This window comes from Schistocerca americana, chromosome 8 (genome assembly GCF_021461395.2).
Source record: "Schistocerca americana isolate TAMUIC-IGC-003095 chromosome 8, iqSchAmer2.1, whole genome shotgun sequence".
Classification (NCBI taxonomy): Eukaryota; Metazoa; Arthropoda; class Insecta; order Orthoptera; family Acrididae; genus Schistocerca; species Schistocerca americana.
In genome coordinates, this window is record NC_060126.1 from 325,046,794 (window position 1) to 325,071,090 (window position 24,297).

The window sequence follows — 24,297 nt, forward strand, 5'->3', positions numbered from 1 at the left end:
GAGCCACAAAGCAATATCGTCCCCACAAAAATATTTAAATAAAATATAATAAATGGGAGCCAAGTGTAACCTTCCCGCAATGAAATCTATTGATAATGACAATTAAATTTAAGAATCGCAATCTGACCCAAGTGTAAGCTCCCTACAAAAATGCAAGACATAAAAATGTTCCAAAATTCAGATCCCCACAAAAATGAAAGATAATTCAATGATAATGAAATTTCAGTGACAATGAAAACTCAATTAGACCGAAAAGTCGATCTTTGGCCCTGTGCAAAAAAAAAAATCAGAATAAATTTTTTACCTCACTAAAACTACATCTGCTCTTATTTTTCGCCATAGCTTGGAGGAAATGTATCGCACATATTCTTTGAATTTAACTGAAACTTTTGTTTAAGGAAAAACAAGGGAAATATTTTTTTTTTCAATTAAATAGCTCTTTTGTTAAAAATGCTTTGAAAACAAAATTATTATTGGGGCACTTCTTGAAAATTAATTACAATAAATATACATTACATTATCTGATGTGCGCAAAGCAGCTTCATTACCTTGTTTAACAATATACCTCATTCAGCATCTTGACCAGAGACCCATGTCGACGCCCGCCGACTCCTCACACAACTGCGTCCCACTCGCGACTCTACCCGCAACTATACAAGACTACTACTACTGACAGACTTCTGCTCGCAACTGAATCATCTCGCACGCGCTACTACTCTCTGGTCAGAGATTGTCATGGCTCGCCATCGCTGCTACAGAACATACGTGTTTCAGTACCCCTTTGACGGCCTTAGCGAGGCGTGTCGTCGACAGTTCCTTTCTCTCTGTATCTCCTCCATGTCAGAACAACATCGCTTTGGTTCACTCCGAGACGCCTGGACACTTCCCTTGTTAAGAGCCTTTCTTGACACAAAGTAACAATGCGGACGCGATCGAACCGCGGTATTGATTATATAGGCATCGTTGAACTACATCAACACGAGCCGTGCGTGTACCTCCTTCCTGGTGGAATGACTGGAACTGATAGGCTGTCGGACCCCCTACGTCTAACAGGCGCTGCTCATGATGCATGATTGCTTAATCTTTGGACTGGTTTAATGACATCTCTGAACAGTCAAAGGGACTGTGTTTGTGATTCAATATCCACAGTCAACGTGTATCTTCAGGAGTTCTGTGAACCGGGGTGATGCAAAACATTTTTGATGTGTGTATTTCAAAAATATTTTTGCTCTTATTTCACCTGTATTTGTAACGAAATTTTTCCTGCAGTATCGATTCCATGCAGCTCAATTTGTGTTACGAAATATCTAATAAACTACATGTCGTACAATGATATAATTCGGAAGAGACACTGAAACGCCCAAGGAACTGATATAGGCATGCGTATTCAAATACAGAGACATGTAAAAAGGCAGATTACGGCACTGTAGTCGCCAACACCTACATAAGACAACAAGTGTCTACCGCAGTTGTTAGATCGCTTAATGCTGCTACAATGGCAGGCTATCAAGATTTTAGTGACTTTGAACATGGTGTTATAGTCGGCTCAGAGCGTCGGGACACAGCACCTACGAGGTAGCGATGAGGGATGAGTTGTCCCGTACGATCATTTCACGAGCGTACCGTGAATATCAGGAATCCAATAAAACATCCAAAATTCGACATCGCTGTCGCCAGAGAAAGATCCTACAAAGACGGGACCAACGACGACTGAACAGGATCGTTCAGCCTGACAGAAGAACAACCCTTCCGCAAACTGCTGCAGATTTGAATGCTGGGCCATCAACAAACGTGAGCGTGCTAACCACGCAACGACAGATAATCGATACCGGCTTTCGGAGCCTAAGGCCCACTCGTGTACCCATGATGACTGCACGACATAAAGCTTTACGCCTCGACTGGGCCCGTCAACACCTTCATTCGGCTGTTGATGACTAGAAACACATTGCCTGTTCGGACGGGTCTCGTTGGAAAGTGTATCGAGGGGATGGACTTGTGCGGGTATGAATACAAGCTCATGAGTCCATGAACCGTGCATGCAGCAGGGCACAGTTCAAGCCTATGGAGGCTCTGTAATGGTGTTGGGGGGGGGGGGGGGGGGCGTGTGCAATTGGAGTGATGTAAGACCCATGATAAGTGTAGATACGACCCTGACAGGTGACACGTACGTAAGCATCCTGTAGGTCACCTGCACCCATTCATGCCCATCCACACGTCCAGAATCGCTACAGAGTGCTCCAGCAATTCTGCGTGCTCGCGGGGGCGCTATGCGATATTAGGCAGATGTACCAGTTTCTGTGCGACTACTGTCAGCAACATGTGTCGTGAATACGGTTAGTAGTAAAGAAGTAACAAATTAAAACGTCATGGCTGCTGCGGCAGTTCACAGCATGAACAACGAAAATGCAGTAAGCGATAAACTTTTTCCAATTATCATTTTGCAGGCGTTATCCGTTAGAAAAATTTCGTAAAACTTCGACATTACGTGCGAAACTTGTTGGAAGTAACTCATTGCCTCATTCTCAAATACTAGATGCAAACCCCCGGCCCTTTAATAAGTAGGTGATTCTTACTCCCAACAGTGATGATTTCTCGACAGTAAGTGATACGTGTATCAAGTCTGTTTGATAACGGTCTGGAGGTTTCAGAACATGTATATATTTTTGTAATATGTGTGGATTAAGAACGCCATGAACCACGGACCTTGCCGTTGGTTGAGAGGCTTGCGTGCCTCAGCGATACAGATATGGCCGTACCGTAGGTGCAGCCACAACGGAGGGGTATCTGTTGAGAGACCAGACAAACGTGTGGTTCCTGAAGAGGGGCCGCAGCCTTTACGATAGTTGCAGGGGCAACAGTCTGGATGATTGGCTGATCTGGCCTTGTAACATCAACCAGAGCGGCCATGCTGTGCTGCTACTGTGAACGGCTGAAAGTAAGGGGAAACTATAGTCCAAATTTCTCCCTAGAGCATGCAGGTTTGCTATATGGTTAAAAGATCATGGCGTCCTCTTGGGTAAAGTATTACGTAGGTAAGATAGTCCCCCATTCGGATATCCGGGCGGGAACTACTCACGAGGACATCGTTAGCAGGAGAAACAAAGCTGTCATTATACGGATCGAAGCACGGGATGTCAGATCCGTTAATCGGGCAGTTAGGTTAGAAAATTTAAAAAGGGAAATGGGTAGGATAAAGTGAGATATAGTGGGAATTAGTGAAGTTCGGTGGCAGGGGGAACAAAACTTCCAGTCAGGTGAATACAGGGAAATAACATCAACTTCCAATAGGGACAATGCAAAAGTAGCTTTAATAATGAATAAAAAATAGGAACGTGTATAAGCTATTACGAACAGCATATTGAACGCATTCTTGTAGCCACGATTGACACAAAACCCACACCTACCACAGTAGCACAAGTTTATATGCCAACTAGCTCCGTAGATGGCGAAGAGATTGAAGAAATGTATGATAAGATAAAAGAAATTATTCAGACAGTGAAGGGAGACGAAAATTTTATAGTCATAGGGGTTTGGAATTCGACAGTAGTAAAAGGAAGAGAAGGAAACGTAGTAGGTGATTATGGAATGGGAGTAAGAAATGAAAGAGGAAGCTGCCTCGTAAAATTTTGCACAGAGCATAACTTAATCATAGCTGACACCTGGTTTAAGAATCATCAAGGAAGGTTGTATACGTGGAAGAGGCCTGGAGACACTGGATGATTTCAGATAGATTATATAATCGTAAGACAGAGTGTTAGGAACCAGGTTTTAAACTGTAAGACATTTCCAGGGGCAGATGTGAACTCTGACCTCATTCTATTGTTTAAGAACTGACAATTAAAACTGAAGGAACTGCAAAAAGATGGAAATTTAAAGAGATGGGACCTGGATAAACTGAAAGAACCAGGGCTTTTAGAGAGTTTTAGACAGAGCATTAGCGAACAATTGACAAGAACGGGGAAAATAAGTACAGTAGATGAATATTGGGTAGATTTGAGAGATGAAATAGTGAAGGCAGCAAAGGATCACGTAGGTAAAAAGACGAGGGATAGCAGAAATCCTTGGGTAACATAAGAAATATTGAAATTAATTGATGAAAGGAGAAAACATAAAAATGCAGTAAATGAGGGAGGCAAAAAGGAACACAAATGTCTCAAAAATGATATCGACCGGAAGTGCAAAATGCAAAAGCAGGAATGGCTAGAGGACCAGTTTAAGGATGTACAGGCATATGTCACTGGGGGGAAAGATAGATACTGCCAAAAGGAAAATTAAAGAGACTTTTGGAGAAAAGAGAACTACTTGTATGAATATCGAGAGCTCAGACGGAAAACCAGTTCTAAGCAAAGAGGGGAAAGCAGGAAGGTGGAAGGAGTATATAGACGGTCTATACAAGGGCAATATTATTGAAATGGAAGAGGGCGTAGATGAAGATGAAATGAGAGATATGATTCTGCGTGAAGAATTTTTCAAAGCACTGAAAGACCCAAGTCGAAACAAGGCCCTGGTAGTAGACAACATTCCATTAGAACCAGTGATAGCCTTGGCAAAACTCTACCATCTGGTGAGCAAGATGTGTGAGACAGGCGAAATACCCTAAGACATCAAGAAGAATATAATAATTCCAATCCCAAAGAAAGCAGGTGTTGACAGGTGTAAAAATTACTGAACTATCAGTTTAATAAATCATGGCTGCAAAATACTAACACGAATTCTTTACAGACGAATGGAAAAATTGATGCCGGCCGCTGTGGCCGAGCGGCAATAGGCGTTTCAGTCTGGAACCGCGCGACTGCTATGGTCGCAGGTTCGAATCCTGCCTCAGGCATGGATGTGTGCGATGTCCTTAGGTTAGTTAGGTTTAAGTAGTTCTAAGTTCTAGGGGACTGATGACATCAGCTGTTAAGTCGCATTGAACCATTTTGAAAAATTGATAGTAGCCGACCTCGGGGAAGGTCAGTTCGGATTCTGTAGAAACGTTGCAACACGTGAGGTAATACTGACAATACGTGTTATCTCAGAGTATAGATTAAGGAAAGGCAAACCTACGCTTCTAACATTTTTGGAGAAAACTTTTGGCAGTGTTGACTGGAATACTCTCTTTCAAATTCTGAAGGTGGCAAGGGTCAAATACAGGGAGCGAAAGGCTATTTACAATTTGTACAGATATCAGATGGCAGTTATAAGAGTCGAAGGGCATGAAATGATAGCAGTGGTGGGGAAGGGAGTGAGACAGGGTCGTAGCCTATCCCCGATGTTATTCAATCTGTATATTGAGCGAGCAGTAAAGGAATAAAAAAAAAAAAAAAAGAAAAAAAAAAAGGTGAAGAAGAAATGGAGTAGGAATTAAAGACCATGAGGAAGAAATTAAAATTTTGAGGTTTGCGAATGACATCGTAACTCTGTTATAGACAGCGAAGAACCTGGAATGGCAGTTCAACGGAATAAACAGTGTCATGAAAGGAGGATATTAGATGAACATCAACAAAAGCATAAGAAGGATAATGGAATGTAGCAGAATTAAATCAGGTGATGCTGAGAGAATTAGATTATTAAATGAGACAATTAAAGTAGTAAAGGAGTTTTGCTATTTGGGGAGCAAAATAACTGATGATTTTAGAAGTAGAGAGGGTAGAAAATATAGACTGGCAATGGCAAGGAAAGCGTTTCTGAAGAAGAGAATTTTTTTAAGATCGAGTATAGATTTGTCAGGAAGTCTTTTCTGAAAGTATTCGTGTGGAGTGTAGCCATTTATGGAAGTGAAACAGGGACGATAAATTATTTAGACAAGAAGAGAGTAGAAGTTTTCGAAATGTGGTGCTACTGAAGATTGCTGAAGATTTCATGGGTAGATCATGTAACTAACGAGGAGGCACTGGTGCTACAGAAGAATGCTGAAGATTTGATGGGTAGATCATGTAACTAATGAGGAGGTACTGAACAGAATTGGGGAGAAGAGAAATTAGTGGCACAACAACCTGAGTTTGTAAATTCACTGCCTGTGAAAGGAAAGATTCCTGGTTCGAATCCCAATCCACCACAAAGTTTTAATATACCAGTAATTTTTATACCTGCTCCGTTACATTACTTATTCTGCACAAATTAATTAACAGGTAATACTGTTGTGACTTGGCAAGACATCCAAGCCACTAGGAGGTAGCCGAAAGGCACGCGTTTAAGCTCACGCAGGCTGGCTTGAGGTCTGGAACAGTTAAAGGAATAGAGACTAGCAAAAAAGGTACGTAGCTTCTGGAATACTTAACTTTAATCCATAATTGGTGAACATCGGTCTGACGGTACATGCATCACAAGATAAATAGCAAATGATAATGGCGCCTTGCTAGGTCGTAGCAAATGACGTAGCTGAAGGCTATGCTAACTATCGTCTCGGCAAATGAGAGCGTAATTTGTCAGTGAACCATCGCTATCAAAGTCGGCTGTACAACTAGGGCGAGTGCTAGGACGTCTCTCTAGACCTGCCGTGTGGCGGCGCTCGGTCTGCAATCACTGACAGTGGCGACACGCGGGTCCGACGTATACTACCGGACCGCGGCCGATTTAAAGGCTACCACCTAGCAAGTGTGGTGTCTGGCGGTGACACCACAAATACTGTGTGTACTAACGTGTGTTTCTGAGATAGCAGTTGCAGATTTAAGAGTAGGAGAAAGTGTTGTAGGTAGGAACACTGTCCGGACTTCCGCCTATGGCCAGAAGTGTAATAGATGATTAATACACTAGCTTATTTCATTTTGAAATGATGGCATTCACTTTATATGGACTGCAGTCTTTTTATGAAATTAATGTTTTCTCAGCTGTGTGAAACTCTTCCAACGTACAGGATGGTAATGTAGCTAGGAACAAATATGCTATTCAAAAAAATAAATGATGCAATCGAGATAATTCTTGTCAGTATTGGTAAGTAATAGTTTGTATTATTACATTACTACTGTACCACACACCAGTAATCGTTAAGTTAAATCAAATAAACCGGAACTTTATCAAAAACCATACGCGAGTTAAAAACAATTTGAAACAGACGCTATTGGCAACCAATGGAAATTTCCATTTAAAATACGGGGAAAACTGGTTAATTGTTTCTGACGTAAGTTGAAAACAGACTTCCTATTGAGGTACAGAGGTTGAAGTTGGGTCCAGAACCCGAAAATATATTTTAGATCAGTCTTGGCAGTATCTATGTATTTTCAATAACGTGTGCTACCAAGCTGAGCGGTTCCTTATGACCAGCACAAAAGAATTTAAAAATGTAAATTTCGTTAATTATTGCTGTTTCTTGCTTGAAAAAAAGTTTTCAAAGAGGTATAGATGTGAACCTGAAAATATTGAATATGACATTCACTACGTTGAGTGAAATCAGTAGTAAGAGTTAAATTTTTGGGTGAAGTTTGACAGAAAAATTCAAAACATTTATGTAGACTGATGGGAGAATTCATTAAAAACAATAAAAAAAATTTCTAAATTGTAAAATTTTAAATAACTGGCTAAATTAGAATATTCTCAAAAGTTGGGCATAAAGTGCCCTCTCCCTACCCCCTCCCTTGGTACTGCGTAAGTTACTATACCATGCAGCACTTAAATAACATCTGCATCTACATCGACATGGATAATCCGCATATCACATCTAAGTCCCTGGCAGTAATATTTACATATGCTGCACAATACAACAACTCTTGTCTCACAACAACAACAAAAGTAGAAAATTCCAGAAACTGTTTACGGAGTTTTGTAGCGCAAATTCCTTCATGTGATTCCAAAATCAGGCACTAAAATGAAACAATGATTAGGAAGAACCATATGTTCCTAGATACAGAGTCGTCCATGTGCAACAATGTCCCCTGCTTATTGTACTTTAGTAGGCAGCTCTTCAGACTGTACACCATTATGCAAATTTACACGACACTCAAAACTGGTCTTAGACATAGAACCCGGCAAACTGTAGGGACCTAGTGGCAGTTGTTCGCTTAATGTTGTAACGCCGGAAATGCATATCCTCGTATTTCCATCTATTGTACTATAATTTTTTTCCTTATTTTGTTACCTGAATATATGACGTTTCTGTGTCTTTGTATATTGTAATTGTTTTGCTATTTGTATATATATATATATATATATATATATATATATATATATATATATATATATGCATTTATGTCGATGTATAATTGGTTTGTTGTGTAAAGATTATTTGTATCTTTACGCTGGGTCTGGCCTAGGGAAACTATGCTATCGAACCATTACATCAATAGGTCGTGTGGAGAACCAAAGTGTTTAGGATCTTTGGTAGTGTTAACTCTGCCGCGTGGAGCACGGGCAGAGCAGAGACGGTCTGGCTGGGGTGGTGCAGTGGAGCAGGTGTGTTGTGTGAAGCTCCCGCGAGTTGCCGTGTTTTTGGGGTTTGGCAGCATGTAATTGCACTCGACTTCCGGTGATAGTTTCTGACATGGTGTCGCGGACGGGAAGCATTAGCTGGCGCACATCAAGAGCCCGTTTCGTCTGGTGACCGTGTCGAGAAGAAGGCGCGCCAACATTCAGCTTCTGCAACAGCGACGGCCGACAATGAGTGACTGTCGCCACCTCCTCGATCGACGGCTTCAAACCTTCAATCAGCCAACAAGGAAGACTGGAAGCACGTAAAGCTTTAGAACTGTATGGCAGACCTCAGCTTTTCAAACTTTTAAAATTGTTGCGTCTCAAAATTACAGCAACTTAGCATGAACCTTTGTTGCTCATTGTCCCAATTGCATTGCCAAGCAGGGTCCCTTCCTTTTCCGAAATGAGCCCGAGTGTCGTTGAAATTCAATCATTCGATTTCACTGCTTTAATTTCAATGTTCAGTTAAGGTATTCATAGCTGGCTACAATATTTAGATTGCACAAGCACAAATTAAGAGTGCGAGTTTTGTTACCGTATTTTAGTTACCTGTGACTGCAGCTCAGCTTGGTACGTACTAAATTTTACTATTGTTAATTGTTCAGAATCATTTAATTCAAGTTCAAAGTTAAATCTCTTATTTCTAAATTGCGTAGATTCAAATAGCTTTTGAAATGATTGTTGAGGTAGTCCAAGACTAACCGTATTTTACTGAATTTCGATGTGCTTCAGAAAGAAAGCTCACTATTAACTTGAGTCACTAAATTAACTTTCGATTTTCCGGTTTTATTAATTCTTTTGCTAAATTAAGTCAGAGTGTAGTGAAATTTATTACTTCTGACAAACTTTCAGTTTTCACACTACACGTGTCAACCTTCAGTTGCCACGCTTCTAGTGCTAATTGTATGTGTAATAACCTTCCTTGTTTTAGTTACTATAGTAATTGTCCTTAGGACTGGCGACCGTAATTTCCCCCAAATCTCAAATATCTAATTACCGCTAGTTAATTGTTAACGCAACGGCCGCACATTTACTTTCTTTATTAACTTTACCCCTTTTCAAAATTAATTTCCACCAGTTTCATTTGCATTTTTCCTTTCATTTAGATGTAACCCTTTCCTCCCTCTTTACCGACAAATTGACTTCGGTGACGATTGCTTTTCCCAAATTTCCATTAGGTAGATGCGGTTTAATTTTTCACTGTCATTAAGGTCGATAAGTGAGGGGGAGGTTACACGTGGCGACTTGGTGACAGGACAATCTTCAGATTGGAGGTTGTTCTGGACACGATTATTGCATTGTGCAAATCTCGTAACAAAGTACTGGTTACGAAATGGTCGATACGTCAGCGAGAACATTAGTGTGAGGAATGCTAATCAGATTTGAGATTTGGCATTTATATTGAAAATTATTAAAATGAGTGAAGGCAACAATTGCCAAAATTTCGTAGACTTGGATACGGAACAATGGGTCGAACAGTGGGAAACGCGCACCGCGGTACCCATTGTTCAGTGGCAGGCGGCTAGCATGAAAGACGCGACTGCCGAAATGCAACAAAGAGCAGAAATGGATTTCCAAACTTTAGAAAATGTTTCGGAATCGGAAGTGAAAATCTAATCTGAATCCCTTGATGACGAATACGGGGGTACAATTAAAGAGGAAGCCGCTACGGAAGTAAAACCGGTAGTTTCCGGGAATTTAACTGATTTATTGAATGTTTTGACTAACGAAATCAAGAGTCAATCGGCAGAAATTAAAGCTCTGTCTGCCAAGCAAGAAGATCAGGCTGCCAAGTAAGAAGCTCAGACTGCCAAGCAAGAAGCTCAGTCTGAAAACATTGAACGAAAGCTAGACAATCAGAACAAAGCTATTAATATTGTTAACAACAATGTTGGAGTTGTTAACACAAAAGTTGATAAAATCAAAGAAGATATTGTTGTGATTAATACCGAAATCGGTAATCTTAAACAGGAAATGATAGGCGTTCAGGCGGAAATTGCGAGCATAAATACTCGTTTTTATTCCGAAATTAGCAGAATCAAGAAAAGTGTAGGAGAAGCAGTTGCTCCGATCATTGAGAATAAGGTGACGGAACAAATTCAATTAGTGAAAAAAGAGGATCAAAAGAAGGTGGAAACTTTAAAGGCTTTAGTATCCGAAGTAGATACCTGCGAAGAGAAAAAAAGTAGAAACGCTTGTAACAACCACTTGCCAAGTAATTACGAGAGTGTCGGAATTAGAAAAGAAACTTGACGAAAAACAGAGCTATGTGCCAATCTGTGCACATAGTTCGGAATTGTTGACGAAAGAGGAGCGGTTGAACCCCTTGAAAAAAGGCGGTATACACGCGACGGATTTCATTAAAAATTGTGAAAGAGTTTTACCCAGATCATGGACTAATGAGAGCAAAATTAATGCGGTTATTGATGTGTTGGCTGGTGATGCCAAGCGTTGGGGCTTAAACCTCAACATTACGAACCTGGCTTTTGACGAGTTTAAAAATTTGTCTCTGGCTGAATACTGGTCAGAGCAAAAACAGCAAAGTGTCTGGCGCGAATTTGTCGTATCGAGGCCTTTCGATGCGAATTCGCGCGGTTCGATGAAGGAGTTTTGTGAGGGCTGGATCCGCAATTTGGAATATTTGCGTGATCGCCGCACGGAATCCGAAATAGTCTGGGAACTCTACAAGAAGCTTCCGGATGATTCAAAACGCTACGTAGGAAGCAATTACAAGACAATCAATGATTTCCTGGAAAGAGTTGAGGACGAGGACAATTGGCGGAATAATCGCGACAGTGGTAGAGGCCGTGGTAACAACAACGGGAACCACAACAACGATAACCATGGGAATAATGCATACCGCAACCATGGCAGCAATAACAATAGTGGTTCGGGCCGTAATGACAATCGGTACAATGCAAATAATAACAGGAATGACGGAAACCAGTATCATACTAGCGTGATACGGGCTTCGCAGAATAGTAATAACGCCAGAGGGTGTGATCAGCCGCCTCATCTGCATCCGGGGAGCGTATCTGCTGGGACGAGAGAGGGAAACCATTAGCCGTGCCAGTGAGGGGCCGACCGGGCGTGGAGAAATTTTGGAGGCCCAACAACAAGAGAAAACCCAGGTGTCGTCGTTATGAAAATTCCGTGTGGAATAATCAACGGCGGGAGAGTGTGCCAGTGTTAAGAGAAAGGAGTGAGCCCACAAGTAGTAGGTCAGCTGTAGACACAGCAGTAGAAAATACATTCACTGTCAGTGAGAACAATTTAAGTAGTGTTCCGGAAAGCGATTATAAAGTAACAGCTGTAACACCCACAGCGAAAACAGAGATTGAGTTTAAGAATGATTTGCAATTGTTGAGAGAAGATCAGATGTCGGATAACACGTCCGTCATCGAGCGAGGGGATGCAGAGAGGGATGAGGTCTGGTTAAGGCAGTTCGGTCGCTTATACGACGAACTAAGAGATTATAGGGACCTGTACGGGAGAAGTGTTTATGGGGAGCGCGGGCAGGATTTGCCGCGCCTCGTCCCGCAGGAAGATAGTGTTTGTGAAATGATAGAAAGTTCTGGCCCTAACCGGCAGACTTTACCAAAAACAGTTGATGTTAATGGGGAGCACGAGCAAGATTCGTCGTGTTTCGTCCCGCGGGAGTTAGATGTTGAAATAGTAACGGAAAGTTCTGGCCCTAACCGGCAGACCTTACCGAAAGTTGTAGTGGTAGAAGTAGCCCACCCATCCGACGCAAACCTCCAGTTTAAACATTGCGAGAGTATTAAGGAGAAAGATTACGAAAATTTTAGTCATAGCCGGACACGATTGGCAGAAAAGCACGTAGATTACAGCGTGTATGAGGTTAGAACTGACGGCTGACGGTAGCAGTGTGGGTTGCGCAGATCCAGAGGAAGTAATTGCTGGTACTACTGGGCACATTCCTCCAGGTAGTTTGGCAGATGAGATCAATCTGACCAAAGTGGAATCAACGAAGGTGACAATTAGTGAATTGATAGCAAAGCAACACTCACTAGTTGACGAGTTACAGGAAAAGGTTTCGGTATTGGAGGCGAAGCTACAGACTAAGCCTCAGGACAAACGTGTTCAAATTAAAACTGTATGTGAACAGAAGCTTAAAAAGCCGCCAGATTAGCCGGATTTAGGATCACAGCCGGATGGTTTTTTCTGGAATGACCTGCATATAGACGAGGATTTACTGTGGGAAAATAAAGAAACAGTCGAGGACAAGTGTTGACAGATAGTAGTGTCTGTTAATATGCACGGCCCGTGCATCTTGGGCTTTGAAATATCGATAGTGGATCAAGTAAAAGTAATGTAGTTAAAGGAATACGACAGAGAAGGATTGGAGAGTCTTTTGGCATTGCAGCAGCCGGCAGCGGCATTTTTCAAGTGTTCACCAATGCATAGTAAATATTTTTTGTTACGAACATGATTCCTAACTAAACAAGTTGATTGACACCGGTGCAAAATTGAGTGCTGTATCTGGGAAAATATTTGAGTTACTGAAAGACAGACCTGGCATCGTAGTTATGCCAGTAACAGGAGTGAAAATTATCGGTGCTACTGGGAAGGCCAGTAAACCGGTCACAAAACAGATTTTTGTCAACTTCGAGATATGTGGAGCACGATTTGAACAAGAGTTTGTCGTCGTGCCAGACTGAACTATGGAAGTAATTATCGGGCTAGATTGGCTACTAAAGTACCGTGCGGTGATTAATTGCGAAAGCAAAACTTTGACATGTGCGTCACAAGATAAAACAATAGTACTTAGTTTTGACGAGGCAGGAGACGGTGTGCATAGGCAATACCAGCCTATACACATTGTTAAGTGGCCGGATGCCATTGACTTAGGTATGAATTTGAACTACTGTAACGTGAGGAATCTCGGCATTGACAATAGTGTAGAAAGTGAATTGGAAACTATTGTAGACGGTGTGTCAAACGTAACACATGAACAAAGACAAGGCCTGTATGAAGTAATAATGAGGAATAAGAGTGTGTTTCCAGACAAACCGAGTATTGGTGTGAAAAAAGATCGTTTGCCAGAAATAATGAAGCTAAAAACCGATGGTCGCATACGTCGTCATGACGCTAAAGCGCGTTTTGCTAAGTTTGCAATCGGAGACTTAGTACTTGTAAAAGCTCATGAGAAATCGAGCGAGATAGACAAAGAAATCTCTAAATTTAAGTTTGTTTATAATGGACCATATAAAGTCATTGGTATACCTCACACAAATGCTTATTGCTCAGAGTATCCAAGTTCTGGAAAACTATTAGGTATACGGAATATTGTAGACTTGAAATTGTACCAACCTAGGATTAATTAATACCACAGAATGGGTAATTTGTACAGTATGTAAATATAGAGCGTAAGATTTAAGGTTTGCTAGATTGCCATGCTTTTGCCTGACCAAGAGGACATTAAAGAAGTTGTAATTAACAAGTAATTAAATTTTACTAAATGATTTAAGAGAGAGTGATTATTAATCAATCGAAAAATCCAAGCTGCTAGTTTGAGTTTTCAGCTAAGTCACAGTAGATTAAGGAATGTAAATATGATTTTGTAACTAGCTGTAAGATTTCATGAATTGTGTGTTTCACTAGTCATTGCCGATGTACTTAGACGCTGTTTTAAGTTTCAGGCTAGTACATGCGTGTGATGATGGACAGTGTTGAGTTATCCACTGTGATAGTGTTAATGGACTCCTTGAGATTACTCGGGAGTTAGTTTTTCCGAAAGAATTCAGTGAAACGGACGTTCTGGAGATGCCGTTACACAGGGCGAGTGAGATCAAGCGTGCCGCACAGGCGGGCGCAACAATACTGGCGAGAGGAGCCGCTGTCGGCTCTAGTGCCGCTGTCGGCTCTTGTGCCGCTGTCGGCATTCTTTGTACTTGCGGGTACGGAACGCGGAGTTGTTTTTCTTCCCGGACAGCTGATCTGAAAGAATTCTGCTGTCAATATTTACGTTTTTTCGATCTGCTGTATATTATTTTCTTGTTTAGCGTGAAGTGGACTCTCATGACGAGAATATTAATTATGAAAAGATTATATAAAATGTGTATTCTATGTAATTAATTATTAATTTGCGTATTTTGATATACCCGTTTTTTATGACCATGTACTCCGATTAATTTTGTAAATAGTATTCCATTTCTTGATACTATTAGGAATTTTGACGATTTTAGAATAGCTAAAACATTTTCTATTAATTTTAATATGTTTTCTTTTGTGTAAGATGACAGAGTGGAATAAGATTAGGAGTGCCTCCACTCAATTATTATGGTCTAAAAATTGGTTTATGGTTAATCAGCCTAATGCTAAAATTTCTTGATGTTTTGACTATATGCATTTCCGCTGTTTTTTTTTTTTGTTTTTTTTTGGGACATTTTCTGAGTCTGTTTAGGTTACACGAACATCCTCAGACATTGTGGGGCACGTGTAACGCCGGAAATGCATATCCTCGTATTTCCATATATTGTACTATAATTTTTTTCCTTATTTTGTTACCTGAATATATGACGTTTCTGTGTCTTTGTATATTGTAATTGTTTTGCTATTTGTATATATATATATATATATATATATATATATATATATATATATATATATATATGCATTTATGTCGATGTATAATTGGTTTGTTGTGTAAAGATTATTTGTATTTTTACGCTGGGTCTGGCCTAGGGAAACTATGCTATCGAACCATTACATCGATAGGTCGTGTGGAGAACCAAAGTGTTTAGGATCTTTGGTAGTGTTAACTCTGGCGCGTGGAGCGCGGGCAGAGCAGAGACGGTCTGGCTGGGGTGGTGCAGTGGAGCAGGTGTGTTGTGTGAAGCTCCCGCGAGTTGCCGCGTTTTCGGGGTTTGGCAGCATGTAATTGCACTCGACTTCCGGTGATAGTTTCTGACATGGTGTCGCGGACGGGAAGCATTAGCTGGCGCACATCAAGAGCCCGTTTCGTCTGGTGACCGTGTCGAGAAGAAGGCGCGCCAACATTCAGCTTCTGCAACAGCGACGGCCGACAATGAGTGACTGTCGCCACCTCCTCGATCGACGGCTTCAAACCTTCAATCAGCCAACAAGGAAGACTGGAAGCACGTAAAGTTTTAGAACTGTATGGCAGACCTCAGCTTTTCAAACTTTTAAAATTGTTGCGTCTCAAAATTACAGCAACTTAGCATGAACCTTTGTTGCTCATTGTCCCAGTTGCATTGCCAAGCAGGGTCCCTTCCTTTTCCGAAATGAGCCCGAGTGTCGTTGAAATTCAATCATTCGATTTCACTGCTTTAATTTCAAAGTTCAGTTAAGGTATTCATAGCTGGCTACAATATTTAGATTGCACAAGCACAAATTAAGAGTGCGAGTTTTGTTCTACATCTACATCTACATTGATACTCCGCAAGCCACCCAACGGTGAGTGGCGGAGGGCACTTTACGTGCCACTGTCATTACCTCCCTTTCCTGTTCCAGTCGCGTATGGTTCGCGGGAAGAACGACTGTCTGAAAGCCTCCGTGCGCGCTCTAATCTCTCTAATTTTACATTCGTGATCTCCTCGGGAGGTATAAGTAGGGGGAAGCAATATATTCGATACCTCATCCAGAAACGCACCCTGTCGAAACCTGGCGAGCAAGCTACACCGCGATGCAGAGCGCCTCTCTTGCAGAGTCTGCCACTCGAGTTTATTAAACATCTCCGTAACGCTATCACGGTTACCAAATAACCCTGTGACGAAACGAGCCGCTCTTCTTTGGATCTTCTCTATCTCCTCCGTCAGACCGATCTGGTACGGATCCCACACTGATGAGCAATACTCAAGTATAGGTCGAACGAGTAAGCCACCACCTTTGTTGATGGACTACATTTTCTAAGCACTCTCCCAATGAATCTCAACCTGGTACCCGCCTTACCAACAATTAATTTTATATGATCATTCCACTTCAAATCGTTCCGCACGCATACTCCCAGATATTTTACAGAAGTAACTGCTACCAGTGTTTGTTCCACTATCATATAATCATACAATAAAGGATCCTTCTTTCTATGTATTCGCAATACATTACATTTGTCTATGTTAAGGGTCAGTTGCCACTCCATGCACCAAGTGCCTATCCGCTGCAGATCTTCCTGCATTTCGCTACAATTTTCTAATGCTGCAACTTCTCTGTATACTACAGCATCATCCGCGAAAAGCCGCATTTTAGTTACCGTATTTTAGTTACCTGTGACTGCAGCTCAGCTTGGTACGTACTAAATTTTACTATTGTTAATTGTTCAGAATCATTTAATTCAAGTTCAAAGTTAAATCTCTTATTTCTAAATTGCGTAGATCCAAGTAGCTTTTGAAATGATTGTTGAGGTAGTCCAGTAGTAGAGTGTAGCGAAGTTTATTACTTCTGACAAACTTTCAGTTTTCACACTACACGTGTCAACCTTAAGTTGCCACGCTTCTAGTGCTAATTGTATGTCTAATAACCTTTCTTTTTTCAGTTACTATAGAAATTGTCCTTAGGACTGGCGACCGTAATTTCCCCCAAATCTCAAATATCTAATTACCGCTAGTTAATTGTTAACGTAACGATCGCACATTTACTGTCTTTATTAACTTTACCCTATTTCAAAATTAATTTCCAACAGTGCATTTTTCCTTTCATTTGGATGTGACCCGTTTTAGAGCTTCTACATGTTGATGTATGAAGAATTCTTGTGTAATGATACAAACTTTTGTGTGGTGAATTCTGAGAAACTGCAAGTAAAACTTCCCTTTAGCCTCTACAATGAGGTATTTGTACAAAATATTACCACCGTTAAAATACGGTACTGGTAATTAGATGTCTTGGATCATTGGCGTTGTATGACTGTCTGCTGATGTTTACCATAGCACTACACCTCGTCAGTTCTCTTTTGAATATTGTGGTAGCCAAGGCCTGTCAATCCCATGGAACTGTCAGGGGCTAAATAACACTCTATACCAACTGCATGGAAAATCATCTCCACGTTCAACTTGGTGTGTCTGTTGTTATTTTCGTTTCTCTCTGTCTCACGGATACTGCAAGTTGAAAAACTTTTCAGCATAGATACCTATCGCTTTTACCGACAAAACATCAGCAGCGTTTATATTGTTGAAAAATTTAAGTAAATTTTACTCGATGTGCATTGAGTATTTACAGACTGAGTGACAGTTTCACTGAAGGATGACTTATTCTTCACATTACTGCGTGCATAGTGCAATCTTTGTTTCATGTTCTGAAGGCAGCTGCTTCTTCCATGTTAACAGAAGCTCGAATCGAATTTTCACTGGACACATTCGCTCCTTTGATTTTCAGTGGGTTTTTGAGTCCGCTTTGACAATGGCAGCAATCTTAAGAATTACATTTTCTAAGTCTATAATTATCAACAACTGTCTGGCCTACTTATCATGTTTACAGTATAACCACTGGAGATGCCCCAAAAATGTGAATTATGTACAGTGAATGATCTTCAGCATTCATCATATTTACAGAACCTACCATGTTTACAGTACAACCACTGGAGATGCTCCAAAAATGCGAATTGTTCAGATCAAATGGCTCTGAGCACTATGGGACTTAACATCTGAGGTCATCAGTCCCATAGAACTTAGAACTACTTAAACCTAACTAACCTAAGGACATCACACACATCCATGCCTGAGGCAGGATTCAAACCTGCGAACGTAGCGGTCGTGCTGCTCCATACTGAGACGCCTAGAACCGCTCGGCCACACCGGCCGGCCTGCGAATTGTGCACAGTGAATGAAAGTTACTGTGACGGTTTTTGATATATGGTGTCCTTTTTTTTTTTTTTTTTTTTTTTAAGTTGGCAACTAGCTCTAAACATAGTTACAGAAACGAGAATAAAAATCATTGCCTTATACTTAAGGTGTTTAAGCTCGAAGTAAAAGCAGCAGCAGTCGCCATCGTCATATTTTTGACGCACGAGATTCCCAAGAATGGGAGCACTCAATATACACACTGGCTTTCGAAAAATTCATTCTGCTGGTAGTGTAACTGAAATTAGGCAACAAGGCATATTATGTTTGGTAACTGTGTGATCATTAAGCTACACTATGTGGTCAAAAACATCCGGACACCTGACTGAAAATGACGTACAAGTCCGTGGCGCTCTCTACATCTACATCTACATCCATACTCCGCAAGCCACCTGACGGTGTGTGGCGGAGGGTACCCTGAGTACCGCTATCGGTTCTCCCTTCTATTCCGGCCTCATATTGTTCGTGGAAAGAAGGATTGTCGGTATTCTTCTATGTGGGCTCTAATCTCTCTGATTTTATCCTCATGGTCTCTTCGCGAGATATACGTAGGAGTGAGCAAGATACTGCTTGACTCTTCGGTGAAGGTATGTTCTCGAAACTTCAACAAAAGCCTGCACCGAGCTACTGAGCGTCTCTCCTGCAGAGTCTTCCACTGGAGCTCATCTATCATCTATGTAACGCTTTCGCGATTACTAAATGATCCTGTAACGAAGCGCGCTGCTCTCCGTTGGATCTTCTCTATCTCTTCTATCAACCCTATCTGGTATGAATCCCACACTGCTGAGCAGTATTCAAGCAGTGGGCGAACAAGCGTACTGTAACCAACTTCCTTTGTTTTCGGATTGCATTTCCTTAGGATTCTTCCAAAGAATCTCAGCCTGGCATCTGCTTTAGCGACGATCAACTTTATATGATCATTCCATTTTAAATCACCCGTAATGCGTACTCCCAGATAATTTATGGAATTAACTGCTTCCAGTTGCTGACCTGCTATTTTGTAGCTAAATGATAAAGGATCTATCTTTCTGTGTATTCGCAGCACATTACACTTGTCTACATTGAGATTCAATTGCCATTCCCTGCACCATGCGTCAATTCGCTGCAGATCCTCCTGCATTTCAGTACAATTTTCCATTGTTACAACCTCTCGATACACCACAGCATCATCTGCAAAAAGCCTCAGTGAACTTCAGATGTCATCCACCAGGTCATTTATGTATATTGTGAATAGCAACGGTCCTATGACACTCCCCTGTGGCACACCTGAAATCACTCTTACTTCGGAAGACTTCTCTCCATTGAGAATGACATGCTGCGTTTTGTTATCTAGGAACTCCTCAATCCAATCACACAATTGGTCTGATAGTCCATATGCTCTTACTTTGTTCATTAAATGACTGTGGGGAACTGTATCGAACGCCTTGCGGAAGTCAAGAAACACAGCATCTACCTGTGAACCCGTGTCTATGGCCCTCTGAGTCTCGTGGACGAATAGCGCGAGCTGGGTTTCACGTGACCGTCTTTTTCGAAACCCATGCTGATTCCTACAGAGTAGATTTCTAGTCTCCAGAAAAGTCATTATAGTCGAACATAATACGTGTTCCAAAATTCTACAACTGATTGACGATAGAGATATAGGTCTATAGTTCTGCACATCTCTTCGACGTCCCTTCTCGAAAACGGGGATGACCTGTGCCCTTTTCCAATCCTTTGGAACACTACGCTCTTCTAGAGACCTACGGTACACCGCTGCAAGAAGGGGGGCAAGTTCCTTCGCGTACTCTGTGTAAAATCGAACTGGTATCCCATCAGGCCCAGCGGCCTTTCCTCTTTTGAGCGATTTTAATTGTTTCTCCATCCCTATGTCGTCTATTTCGATATCTACCATTTTGTCATGTGTGCGACAATCTAGAGAGGGAACTACAGTGCAGTCTTCCTCTGTGAAACAGCTTTGGAAAAAGACATGTAGTATTTCGGCCTTTAGTCTGTCATCCTCTGTTTCAGTACCATTTTGGTCACAGAGTGTCTGGACATTTTGTTTTGATCCACGTACCGCTTTGACATAAGGGCAAAATTTCTTAGGATTTTCTGCCAAGTCAGTACACAGAACTTTACTTTCGAATTCATTGAACGCCTCTCACATAGCCCTCCTCACACTACATTTCGCTTCGCGTAATTTTTGTTTGTCTGCAAGGATTTGGCTATGTTTATGTTTGCTGTGAAGTTCCCTTTGCTTCCGCAGCAGTTTTCTAACTTGGTTGTTGTACCACGGTGGCTCTATTCCATCTCTTACGATTTTGCTTGGCACATACTCATCTAACGCATATTGTACGATGGTTTTGAACTTTGTCCACTGATCCTCAACACTATCTGTACTTGAGACAAAACTTTTGTGTTGAGCCGTCAGGTACTCTGAAATCTGCTTTTTGTCACTTTTGCTAAACAGAAAAATCTTCCTACCTTTTTTAATATTTGTATTTACGGCTGAAATCATCGATGCCGTAACCGCTTTATGATCGCTGATTCCCTGTTCTGCGTTAACTGTTTCAAATAGTTCGGGTCTGTTTGTCACCAGAAGGTCTAATATGTTATCGCCATGAGTCGGTTCTCTGTTTAACTGCTCAAGGTAGTTTTCAGATGAAGCACTTTAAAAAATTTTACTGGATTCTTTGTCCCTGCCACCCGTTATGAACGTTTGAGTCTCCCAGTCTATATCCGGCAAATTAAAATCTCCACCCAGAACTGTAACATGGTGGGGAAATCTACTCGAAATATTTTCCAAATTATCCTTCAGGTGCTCAGCCAAAACAGCCGCTGAGCCAGGGGGCCTATAGAGACATCCAATTACCATTTCTGAGCCTGCTTTAACCGTGACCTTCACCCAAATCGTTTCACATTTCGGATCTCCATCAATTTCCTTCGATACTATTGCACTTCTTATCGCTATAAACACGCCTCCCCCTTCACTGTCCAGCCTGTCTCTGCGGTATACATTCCAATCTGAGTTTAGGATTTCATTACTGTTTACCTCTGGTTTCAGCCAACTTTCTGTCCCTAGTACTATATGGGCGTTGTGACCGTTTATTAATGAGAGCAGTTCTGGGACCTTTCTACAGACGCTCCTACAGTTTACTATTAGCAGATTAATATTTTTGTTTCCTGTTGCATTTTGCCTACCTTGCCGCATCTCAGGAGGAGTCTTGTCGGGCCTAGGGAGGGAATTCTCTAACCTAAAAACCCCCATGTACACTCCACACGCACTCCGCTATCCTTGTAGCCGCTTCCGGCGTGTAGTGCACGCCTGACCTATTCAGGGGGACCCTACATTTCTCCACCCGATAGCGGAGGTCGAGAAATTTGCCCCCAGATCTCCGCAGAATCGTCTGAGCCTCTGGTTTAAGCCTCTCACTCGGCTCCAAAAAAGAGGACCGCGATCGGTTCTGGAAACGATACTACAAATAGTTAGCTCTGATTCCACCCCGCGAGCGAGGCTTTCCGCCTTCATCAATTCCGCCAACCGCCTGTACGAACTGAGGATGACCTCTGAACCCAGACGGCAGTAGTCATTGGTGCCGACATGAGCAACAATTTGCAGTCGGGTGCACCAAGTGCTCTCTATCGCCGCCGGTAGGGCCTCCTCCACATCTCGGATGAGACCCCCCGGCAAGCAGCAGACAGAGTGAACACTGGCCTTCTTCCCCGACCTTTCCGCTATTTCCCTAAGGGGCTCCATCACCCGCCTAACGTTGGAGGTCCCAATAACTAATAAACCCATCCCCCAGTGTGCCTGCTCTCCATCGGTAATGCTGGAATTCACTACGGTATTGGCCCACCCTTAGCCTTGATAATAGCTTCCAGTCTCGCAAGCATATGTTCTATCAGATTTGGAATGTTTCTTGGGAAACGGCAGCTCATTCTTCACGGAGTGGCAGACTGAGGAGGGGTATCGATGTCGGTCGGTGAGGTCTGGCACGAAGCCGGCTTTCCAAAGCATCCCAAAGGTGTTCTACAGGATTCAGGTCAGGACGCAGTGCAGGCCAGTCAGTTACAGGGATGTTATTGTCATGTAACCACTCCGCCACAGGTCGTGCATTATGAACAGGTGCTCGATTGTGTTGAAAGATGCAATCGACATCCCAGAATGGCTCTTCAACAACGGGAAGGAAGAAAATGCTTAAAACTTCAATGTAGGCCTGTGCTGTGATGGTGCCACGTACAACAACAAGGGTTGCAAGCCCCCTCCATTAAAAACACGACCACACCATAACACCACCAACTTCGAACATTACTGTTGGCATTACACACGCTTGCAAAAGACGTTCACCAGGAAATCGCCATACCCACACCCTGTCATCGAATCACCACACTGTGTACCGTGATTCGTCACTCCACACAACGGTTTTCCACTGTTCAATCGTCCTATGTTAACGCTCCTTACACCAAGCGAGGCGTAGTTTGGCATTTACGGGCGTGATATATGGCTTACGAGCAGCCGCTCGACCATGAAATCCAAGTTTTCTCACTTCCCGCCTAACTGTCATAGTACTTGCAGCGGATCCTGATGTTGTTTGTAATTCGTGTGTGATGGTATGGATAGATGTCTGCCTATTACACATTACGACCCTCTTCAACTGTCACCAGTCTCCGTCAATTAACAGACGAGGTCGGCCTGTGGGCTTTTGAGCAGTACGTGTCCCTTCACATCGGAAACAGTGGGCATAGGAATATTTAGGACAGTAGAAATCTCGCGTACAGACGTATGACACAAGTGACACCCAATCACCTGACCACGTTCGAAGTCCGTGAATTCCGCGGAGCGCCCCATTCTGCTCTCTCACGATATTTAATGACTGCTGAGGCCGCTGATATAGAGTATCTGGCAGTAGGTGGCAGCAAAATGCACCTAATATGAAAAACGTAAGTTTGGTGGTGGTGGTGGTGGTGGGGGGCAGATACTTTTGATCACATAGTGCACTTACTGGATGGCAGATGCGCGAAGTGTCCACGTGGTTCGAGGCGACGTGTCACGATTTGCGCGGTCCCTCCCGTCGGAGATTCGAGTACTCCTTCGGGTATGGGTGTGTGTGTTGTTCTTAGCATAGCGTAGTTTAAGTTAGTGTATGTAGTGTGTAAGTCTAGGGACCGATGACTTCAGCAGTGTGGTCCCTTAGTAATTCACACACAACAACCTGGATGGGACAGAATTATCCTGCTACATTGGCTTGATTCATTCTTGCCATTGCCATTGAATAATGTGAATGGCTTTCTGTTAAGATGTAACATCAGCTTGTCATTTGATGGTTTTCAGTCTAAAATATCGTTCCAAGTGGAAATTGCAGTTAATCTCGTTTTTTACATTGGAGTAACCTGTCGTAAGCAGGGCTGGGGCAATAATGAAGAGACAAATACCCATCGTTTCGCCGACTCTGAGGTAATGGGATCACAATGATGCAATGGTACTCATTTAGGGAACAGATGTTTACTTTTACTGTGACAGAGCTATAAGAAGCCAGATCGAAAGTCGGTAAGGACATCTGAAGAAAGTTATACTTCATAAGTCTTTTGACTGCTTGCAATGCCATGTAGTGGAAGGCCGGAGACCTTATCATACTGTACACTTGATACAGTCTTTTTCTGCTACTGCTAACATATTTGTTTTAACACCAATTTTTTTATAAAGTGCTGCATTTCGATACTGCTTCAGTATGACAAAGGGCAACACATAATCATAGGCTGTTTTAAAGTCCAAAGTGTGTAATACCTTACTATCGATTTAGGTATGCGTATGTTACATACTGCATTTTCCATTAAAATAAACTCTAATTGTACAGATATAGTGTATTAGTATGGTGCATATTTTAATAGTGTTTTTCCGTTAGATTATTAATCGTAAGAGTAAAATAAGAGAGAAATTAATCGGCAACAATAGATTCTCTCATACTTTCCAAAGCACTCTGTCAATGGTCTATTTGTTTATCAAGACCAAGCCTGCTGAAACCTATTGGTTCTGGAGCCAAGATGTGAAACCAGGTATGAAGCGCATTTTGAACTACAAAGAAATATTCTTGACAGTTTTTCGATAAAGAGCATG